We start from the raw sequence: 9,800 nt of genomic DNA, 5'->3' as shown, positions 1-9,800 counted from the left end.
ATCCTCTTTGAATATTTCTTTCCAACACAACACCCCAGGGCTGGATGAGGCCTGTAACCACAACAGAACAGGCGCTGCCAAGGCAGGGTGGCCTGGAGGTCCGAGGCTTTGGGACCCACAGTTCCTCAGCAGTCCCATTCAGTCTACCCCCTACCCCCGGTCTAAGTGAAAAGAAGGAGCGCAACTGAACATGCAGCTCCTTATAACTGAGGCCACTTGGGTCCTCGCAGCCTCCTCCTCCCTGGTTGGGACCTCTACATCCTGGACAAACCTGAAGCCCCATGGTGCTACGGTCCCTCTCTCGCACCTTTTTAAAAAGATTTTAGAGTCGCAGGCTCCTCTGGCTGAGCCAGCCAGGGGACCCTATCTTGCGCACTCTTTACCACCTCCTCTGTACCCTAACCCTGTCTGTGCTAAAACAGATGTCCACCTCGAATGAAAAAACCAAAGTTCTAGCGGGGGCCTCGTTGCTCCGAGTTCCCAACAAATAGCTGGGCTTCCGTCTGAGTGTCAGGCTAAGCGGCTCGCATCTTCTGCTGCATCCCACAGGGTGCAGGGAGCCCGCTTTCCAGCTCCACGAAAGTGGTCTCACCTCAGACGCCGCCATCTTGCCTACCGCCCCCGACAGCCTGGGCTCACCCAGGAGGGTGCCCGCGCCTGCGCGGACCGCGGAGGGGCGTGGCGAAGAGCGCGGGGGCGAGGCCTCCGCGGAGGGCGGGAGGAGGCGCGGGGCAGCGACGCAATGCGCCCCTAGTGGCGGGGGTATTTGCGCCTCCGCTCTGTAGCTTCCGTTTCCACGGTTACGGCGGCGCGAGGCTGTGTGTCCCAGGTAAGATCCGGGTAGAGCGGAAACATGATAACTGAGGGACGGAGGGCAGCAGGGCTCAGGGGAACGGGAAAGTAGGGCCTGGGCCCGGGCTCGTGGGAGGTCTAACCCTCCCCCCGCCCTCCGCGTGTACCCACAGTGGGCTCTGGTTAGCTCTGCCCCACCATTCCCCTAGGATGCTGTCCCGCCCACAGGTGTCCTCCGGCCCCAAGAACTGCCCTGGACACCTCCCCGCCCCTCCCTGCGTCTCCCAGCTGCTGACTTCACTCTTCTCTGCCCTTAAGTCACTGACTTGCAGCTGTTTGTGCGTGCCCGGGAGCTGCACACACTTGAAGTGACCGGCCTGGAGACAGTTGCTCAGATCAAGGCAAAAGTAATAGTGTATCCCTGAGCTTCCCCAACCCATGTGTCCTTTGCCTGGCTTTCTGTGACTTCCTTAGAGAACACTCTTGACTCTTCCTTTCTTCCCTAGGCCCATGTCGCCTCCTTGGAGGGCCACACCACCGAAGATAAAGTAGTGCTTCTGGCAGCTTCTTCCCTGCCGGATGAAGCCACCCTGGGTCAGTGTGGGGTAGAAGCCCTGGCGACCCTGGAAGTGGTTGGCCGCATGCTAGGAGGTGAGTGGGGCTACGGAGGCCAAACTGGTGCCATGGGGCTATTTATGATCCTTAGACTTACTTTGTTTGCCTTTCACAGTGTCTAACGTTTTTTGCTTTAATTTACAATATCTAAAAGTCAGTTGATTTTGTGTGAAAATACAATATCTGGCTTTGCTTCAAAAATTGGGAAGATGGGGCCTGTGTTCCCACATACCAACAGTCCGCCCCAGCTGAGTAGTGTCTGCTCCCTTTGGAAGGCTTTATAGTTTGCTACAGTTTCCACTCCTCCCTCTTCAAAACCAGTGTCAGTTACCATTTATCATCAGGCTTGTGCTGTTGTTTCTCTTGTAGTAAAGAAAAGTGAACTCTCTTTTTGTACCTATGTCTCTATCAAAAATGGGAAAACGAAAGATGGATCCAGAGCGTTGCATGTTTCAAGAATAGTGGGAATGAGCATCTTTCTTTGTGAAAGTTAAGAATAGCCCTAAGTGTTTTATATGTAACCAGACTTTGTCTGTATCAAAAGAATACAACTTAAGATGCCATTATGAAACAAACCATAGTGAGAATTTTGACTGGTATACAGAAAATATGCGTGATGAAAAACTTAATGAACTAAAAAAAGGACTAAACTTTCTTCCGCATTTATCATCAAATGCAAATAAAATAACCGATGCTGCTGTGAAATGCAGTTATGTCATAAGTGGAAAAATTGCCCGGGCATCAAAACCTTTCACAGATGGTGAGTTTATAAAAGACTGTCTATTGAGTGTGCAGAAATCATGTGTCCAGAGCAGAAACCAGCATTTGCAAACATAAGTCTAACTGGAAACACTGTTGCTCAGCGAGTAAAAGATATGGCTAAGAACCTACAGTACAAGTTGAGAGAAAAAGTAAAATCATTTGTGACATTTTCTATTGCAGTGGATGAGAGCACATACATAAATATTTAAGCCAGTTAATTGTATTTATCCGGGGTGTTGATGAGAATTTTTACATCACTGAAGAACTTTTGGACATGGTTCCCATGACAGACCCAGCATCTGAAAATGACTTATTTGGGTATGTTGAGAAAAGTCTTGAAAAGTTTAATGTTGGGGCACCTGGGTGGCTCAGTCGTTAGGTGTCTGCCTTCGGCTCAGGTCCTGGGATCGAACCCTGCATCGGGCTCCCTGCTCGGCGGGAAGCCTGCTTCTCCCTCTCCCATTCCCCCTGCTTGTGTTCCCTCTCTCGCTGTCTCTCTCTCTGTCAAATAAAAAAAAAAAGAAAAGTTTAATGTTGACTGGTCCAAACTAGTGCTGCTCCTGCGATGGTCTGTGATAACACGGGGCTTGTTGCAAAACTTAGATCCAAAGTCAAAATGCTTTTCAAGGATGCAGAACTTAAATCTATTCACTGCATTATTCACCAGGAATTGTTTTGTACTAAAAAGTTAAAACTAGAACATGTCATGGATGTAGTGATTAACACAGTGAACAGTGAATTGTATGTCTAACAGGCCGTTCAGTGCTTTTCTGGAGGAACTGGATGCACAATATGGTAATCTTTACCATAAAAGGTAAGGTGGCTTAGTCGTGGCATGGTACTGAAGAGACTTTTTGAATTAATAAAAGAAATAGATTTGTTCATGTCTTCCAAGAGCAAACCCCTTCCCCAGCTCACCAGTGAAGTTTGGATCAGACACCTGGCCTTTTTGGTTGACATTACAAACCATCTAAACACTTTGATTATTTCTCTGCAAAGACATTCACAAGTGGTGACACAAATGTATGATTCAGTTTGCTCTTTCCTAGCAAAATTGAGTCTTTGGGAAACTCATTTGTCTGTAAATAATCTGGCACACTTTCCTACACTGAAATCAGTGTCAAGAAATGAAAGTGATGGCTTAATCTACAATCCCCAAAATTGTGGAGTTGAAGATTGAATTTCAGAAAAGGTTCTTTGATTTCAAACATTATGAAAACGAGCTCATATTGTTTAACTCCCCTTTCTCAGTTAACATTGACAGTGTTAATGAAGAATTACAAATGGAAGTTACTGAACTGCAGTGTAATATGGTATTAAAAACTAAATACGATGCCATTAGAATACCAGAATTCTACAAATACCTCAGCAAGAGTTACCCCAGATATAGAAACCATTGTGCAAAGATTCTGTCCATGTTTGGAAGCACTTATGTCTGTGAACAGCTGTTTTCTGTTACGAAATTGAGTAAAACTAAATTTCGCTCCCAATTAAAGGATACAAGATTACATTCAGTTCTACACATTGCAACTGGAAATATGAGACCAGACATTGACATGTTGGTGCAGAAAAAAAGGTGTCAGGTTTCTGGTTCCAAGTCAAAGGAATAACAGATTATGAACAAAAATTTTAATAATTAAAGATTTCTATTTTTCAATGTGTATTTTTAAATTTTTCTTTCAAATATCCAGTATCATAAATTTTATATGTGGGCGCCTGGGTGGCTCAGTTGATTAAGCGGCTGCCTTCAGCTCAGGTCATGATCCCGGGGTCCGGGGATCGAGCCCCACGTCGGGTTCCCTGCTCAGCGGGAAGCCTGCTTCTCCCTCTCCCACTCCCCCTGCTTGTGTTCCCTCTCTCACTGTCTCTCTCTCTCTCAAATAAATAAAATCTTAAAAAAAAAAAAATTTTATATGTTACGTGCATGCACTGTGGTTCAATTAAAAAAAAAAAGTTTCAGGGGTTTTTTTCTTCCTTGGCATTTGATTTTTCATATACTAGCCTATTGTACTTGCTTCTGTGAGTAAACTTGGCTACCCAACTTTATAGTTTGAGACTTCTGCCTAATGGAGCTGATTACCATAATTAGTTTTTGTTTTCCTACGTGCCTCAAAGAACTGTCACTTGCTGTCTTGAGCAAAATGCCTGAGCTGTAGAATTTCTGTGGATAATACCTGAGCGAGGTTGTGCTAGTTATCAATTTATTGCTTTTCAGCTCCAAATTCATTCTTCCTTGTCTGCTCTCTAAAAATGGATCTGGGCCCTTTAAATATCTTGCCTTTGACAGTAGGCTCGGTGTGAAGCTTTGTCAGTGGAGGGCACTGGAGACACATCGCAGAAGGAAGGAGTTTTCCTTCCTGGGTTGGTCACGTGGCCTGCCCCTGCAGTGCCCAGCAGGCAGCAGCACCCCGAGCCAGCAGCTCTCCCTGGCTTACCCCGACAGGCCGTCTTATAATGAAATCTTTCTGCTGAGACACTTCCCCATGAACAGTTTTCCCCAGTACCTGAAAGGGGAGATTTCCAGCAAATTCTGCCAGTGTATCACTGCAACAGTTTCTCTGTATTTACTCTGTAAATCTGAACCATGCCCTATCCAACATGGGCTGGTTTTCAGCCCTTCTGTTGGGAGCCTCTTTCTTGGGCATCTACCTCAGCTCCTGAGCTAGTGGCTGCTTCTTATACATGGTACTTCTTTAGAATTCTTGCTAGACAGTTAATAATTTTTATATTAAATCACTGTTTAAATTCTTGCGTGGTTTCTTCTGATTGGACCCTGACTGATACAGGCCCTATTTCTTATTTCCCCAGGCCCTATTTCTTTCTTCCCCCAAAATAAGCATATTTGGATTCTGGGCAACAAAGAGGACAAATATCCAGATACACAGGCCTTTGCCTTTCCCTGGGTTAGCAAGTCACTTAATGGAAAAGAGAGAGATCTGGGACCCATAGCGCTTAATTAGTCATATAGACTGATATTATGTGTATAATAATGGGTTGTAACTCATCACTGTTGTACTTCAACTATAACCTAACTTGATAACAGAAAAAAATGACTGGGCCAATTCAACAAATATTTGTCAACAACACATCGGGTGCGAGGTCCTGCTCTGAGAGCAGGCCGGTTCTGTCATTTGTTCATTCCGTGACCTTGAGCTGGTCACCTTGTCCCTCTGAGCTTCACCTTCTTCACCCATGAAATGAGGCTATTACCACATGTATTAGTTATCTGTTATGGCATTAAAGTCACCTCAAAGTGTAGTGGCTTAAAATAACAAATATTTATTATTTCTCTGGTTTCTCTAGGTCAGGAATCTGAGAGAGGCTTATTGGGTGGTTTCAGCTCGGTGTCTCTTACGAGGTTGCAGTCAAATTGCCAGGTGTACCTGCAGGCATCTGAAGGCTTTTGTGGGTCTAGCGGATCCCCATCTCTCATGACTTCTCCAGGAACGCCAGCTACCATGTTGTCAGAAGGCCCATGGAGAGGCCCATGTGGTTGCAGCCCATGTCTGCTGAGGCTGAAGTCAACCTGAAGCCTCACCTGGGCTGCATGTTCATGATGGCCCTTTCACAGGGCAGCCAGTTAATAACAGAATCTGACACTGTCCATGTTTCCCTCCCCTGACATTTCCTTTGCTTTTCTCTCATCACACTGGCGTCTCTCTTAGCCTCCTTTATGGTTCTTGTTCACCTCCCAAATTCTAAACGTTGAAGCTCCTCAGGGTTCTGCACTTCTCCATTTATATTTCTTCCGTTGGCGCACAATCCCTTGGTCTTCTGGCTTTAAATTAATATGCTGCTAACTCCCAAATTTTTACCTCCAGCCAGACCCCTCTTTCCTAACTCCAAAATGGAGGTGCTGGTCTTTCCTCAAAATCTACTCCTACTGGGGCGCCTGGGTGGCTCAGTTGGTTAAGCGACTGCCTTCGGCTCAGGTCATGATCCTGGAGTCCCAGGATCGAGTCCCACATCAGGCTCCCTGCTCAGCGGGGAGTCTGCTTCTCCCTCTGATCCTCTTCCCTCTCATGCTCTCTGTTTCTCATTCTTTCTCTCTCAAATAAATAAATAAAAATTAAAAAAAAAATCTACTCCTACCGCAGTTGGGGGCAACTCTGTCATTCTGCTGCTCGGGCTGGAAACCTTGGAGCTTTCCTTGGCTTTTTCTTCCCCATAGCCAATAGCCGTTGAAAATTGCCCACTGGGTTTAGAGACTGGAATCCCTGGTGACACTGGGGAGAGACCTTTGATGACATGATTGGGGGCACATCAAATATGACAATCCCCAAAACCATTAGACCATTTATCCAAGAGGCACTGAGTGTGCCACAGCTGTTGGTGAGAGTGTGTTGCTGGGATTGGACAGGTGGGCAGGGTACTCCCTAACCAGCAGCTAGCCTCCCACACCCCACAAAGAGCCCTGAAGGCCTCTGCGCAGTTAAAATCAATAGCCTAAGATGGAAGAACATAGCTCCTGGAATCCCCACCTCAGAGCTCACTGATTTCTGTTTTATATACATTGGTATCACGGGGAGTCTGATTTCTAGGATCAAAGCCACTAAAACAAGAAGTTACCATGGTGTAGCAGGACTGCTGCAGGTGGGCAGTTGGCTGCCTGACCCAAAAGAGGGAAACAGGAAAATTATTTAAAAACAGAGTTTAAGGGGCACCTAGGTGACTCAGTCGATTAAGCGTCCAACTCTTGATTCCGGCTCAGGTCATGATCTCAGGGTCATGAGATCAAGCCCCGTGTCTGGCACCCCGCTGGGTATGGAGCCTGCTTAAGATTCTCTCTTTCCCCCCTCCCTCTGCTACACACCCCTGCTCACATGCATGCACGCTCGCTCTCAAAACAAAAACAAAACCAGAGTTCAAAAGGCACAGCTGCAGTCAGCCTTAGTATAGGACAGGCCACCTGGTACATTTCACCAGTTGGTAATGAGGTCCAATGCAAAGAGGCCACAAACACCCTAGGGAAGATCTGGCCTGTCTCTTGCCTTTGTCACAGCTTCACTGTGTGACCTCCAGCGACTCACTGGACTTGTCCTCATTCTTTTAGTCTGCAAATTGGAAATACTAACCTCTGCCCTGCCTTTTAATTGGGAAAAAATATGAAAAATAGATTTTCATATAGATTTATTGCAGCATAAATACAGAGGTTATTATAAGATACTGAACAAGATATAGTCTGAGAAAATGGAAATAGCCTAATGTTTATTGATCACCTTTTTAAAAAAGATTTATTTATTTTAGAGAGCATGCAAGCAGAGGGAGAGGGAGAGAGAGAAAAATCTCAAGCAGACAACCCGCTGAGCAGGGAGCCGGATGTGGGGCTCGATCCCAGGACCCTGAGATCATAACTGGAGCTGAAACCTAGAGTCTGCTGCTTAACCGACTGAGCCACCCAGGTACCCCTATTGATCACTTTCTGTGTGCCAGGTGCTGGATGCTGTACTTACGTGCTTTCATTCCCCCACCCCCCAAAAGAAACCCCTTAGTATAGTTATTATTAGATGCAGTTTTAGTGATGATAAAACACAAAGTACAGAGAAATTAACTAGCTTTCCACTGTTAGGAAATGGCAATACTAGGTTTTCTCAAAAGACCCAAAGTAGCCTCCATCTTCAGACCCAGCTGGATCCAGCAAAAAATGATCAAATCAATAGAACTTTATATTCTTTTTTTTTTTTTAAGATTTTATTTATTTATTTATTTGAGAGAGAGAGAATGAGAAAGGGCACATGAGAGGGAGGAGGGTCAGAGGGAGAAACAGACTCACTGCTGAGCAGGGAGCCCAATGCGGGACTTGATCCTGGGACTCCAGGATCATGACCTGAGCGGAAGGCAGTCGCTTAACCAACTGAGCCACCCAGGCGCCCAGAACTTTATATTCTTATATTAGTTTGCCAGGGCTGTCATAACAAAACACCAGACACTCAGTGACTTAAATAACAGAAATTTATTTTCTCACAGTTCTAGAGACTGGAAGTCCAAGATCAAGGTTTCGGCTGGTATATACTCGTCTGAGGCCTCTCTCCTTGGCTTGCAGGTGGCTGCCCTCTGGCTGCCTCTATATATGACCATTCCTGGCATCTCTTCCCCTTTCTGTAAGGACACTACTCATGTTAGATTAGGGCCTCATCCTAATGACTTCATTTTAACTTAATCACCCCTTTAAAGACCTTATCTCCAAATACAGTGACATTCTTAGGTATTGAGGATTGAGACTTCAACATATGGGGGGGCAATTCACCCTGTAAACAGTGCCCAACTAACAGAAAGCATCCTAGATATTTTATTCCCTTAAACCATGAATTTTTTTTTTTAAGATTTTATTTATTTATTTGACAGAGAGAGCACAAGCAGGGGGAGAGGGAGAAGCAGGCTCCCTGCTGAGCAAGGAGCCTGATGGGGCTTGATCCCAGCATGCTGGGATCATGACCTGAGCCAAAGGCAGACACTTAACCGACTGAGCCACCCAGGTGCCCCTTAAACCATGAATTCCTTACAGATTTATGTTATAGTTCTTGTTCTTTTGAACAGACAGTACCTTCCTTTCCTTTTCAAATGTATGTCTAATTCTCCCTTCAATTTCATTTTACCTTATTTATTCTGATTCTTTGTTTTCAAAACACGCTTTTGAATTACCTTTCTAATTGTGTATTATCAGCCTTTTCAAGTTTGTATAGTTTTGAAACCAAATGTGTCTCTCCCCTGTGGATGCCCAAGTGATTTCTGGAATGGTGGGGAGGGATCTTGAGGGTACCCATTTACTTTATTTATTTATTTTTTAAAGATTTTATTTATTTGACAGAGAGAGACACAGCAAGAGAGGGAACACAAGCAGGGGGAGCGGGAGAGGGAGAAGCAGGCTTCCCGCGGAGCAGGGAGCCCGATGCACGGCTCGATCCCAGGACCCTGGGACCATGACCTGAGCCGAAGGCAGACGCTTAACAACTGAGCCACCCAGGCGCCCCAAAAATAAAATCTTAAAAAATAATAATAATAAATAAAACCTGTACAGTTGGGGTGCCCTGCTGGCTCAGTCATTAGAGCATGTGACTCTTGATCTTGGAGTTGTAACTTTGAGCCTCATGCATGGCATAGAGTTTACTTAAAAAATAAAAAAAATTAAAAATTAAAAAAACCTGAACAGTTGATGTGTTAAGTTAAAAAGTCTGAACAATACCGGGCGCCTGGCTGGCTCAGTCTGTAGAGCATGGGACTCTTGATCTTGGTCGTGAGTTCAAGTCCCCACGTTGGGTGTAGAGTTTACTTAAAAAAAAAAAAGTCCGAATGATACCAAGTATAGGCAAGGATGTGGAGAAACAGGAACTCTCATGCACTGGTTGTGTGACTGTAAAATGACACAATGGAGAACAAGTTTGCAGTTTCTTGTAAACATATACTTACCACATGACTTTGCATTTGTACTTCTAGGTATTCACCCAAGAGAAATGAGAACATATCCATACAAAGACTTGTAGAAGAATAGGCCCAAACTGGAAACACCCTAAATCTCCATCACAGAGGAATGGATAAACAAATTGTTGTATGGGGCGCCTGGGTGGCTCAGTCCATTAAGCGTCTGCCCTCAGCTCAGGTCGTGATCCCAGAGTCCTGGGATCAAGCCCCAC

General features: G+C 45.3%; 1 long non-coding RNA gene across 3 annotated transcripts; it reads left to right on the top strand.

Moving 5' to 3' along the window:
* Positions 1-704: 704 nt before the first annotated feature.
* On the top strand, positions 705-9,794 carry LOC115942296 (uncharacterized). Of its 3 annotated transcripts, XR_014138493.1 has the most exons (5): positions 705-829; positions 1,111-1,199; positions 1,299-1,443; positions 2,350-2,487; positions 9,604-9,794. It is a non-coding gene; the product is annotated as an uncharacterized LOC115942296 (long non-coding RNA). The 3 variants fall into 3 exon arrangements; XR_014138494.1 differs by lacking the exon at positions 1,111-1,199 and having other exon boundaries at positions 709-829; XR_014138492.1 differs by lacking the exon at positions 705-829 and having other exon boundaries at positions 854-1,199.
* The last annotated feature ends 6 nt before the right edge of the window (positions 9,795-9,800 follow it).

Source organism: Leptonychotes weddellii, chromosome 11, assembly GCF_054177405.1.
Source record: "Leptonychotes weddellii isolate Sample4059 chromosome 11, ASM5417740v2, whole genome shotgun sequence".
In the NCBI taxonomy this organism is placed as follows: Eukaryota; Metazoa; Chordata; class Mammalia; order Carnivora; family Phocidae; genus Leptonychotes; species Leptonychotes weddellii.
The sequence above is the reverse complement of the archived record's forward strand: the minus strand, read 5'-3'. Positions and strand labels throughout refer to the sequence as shown.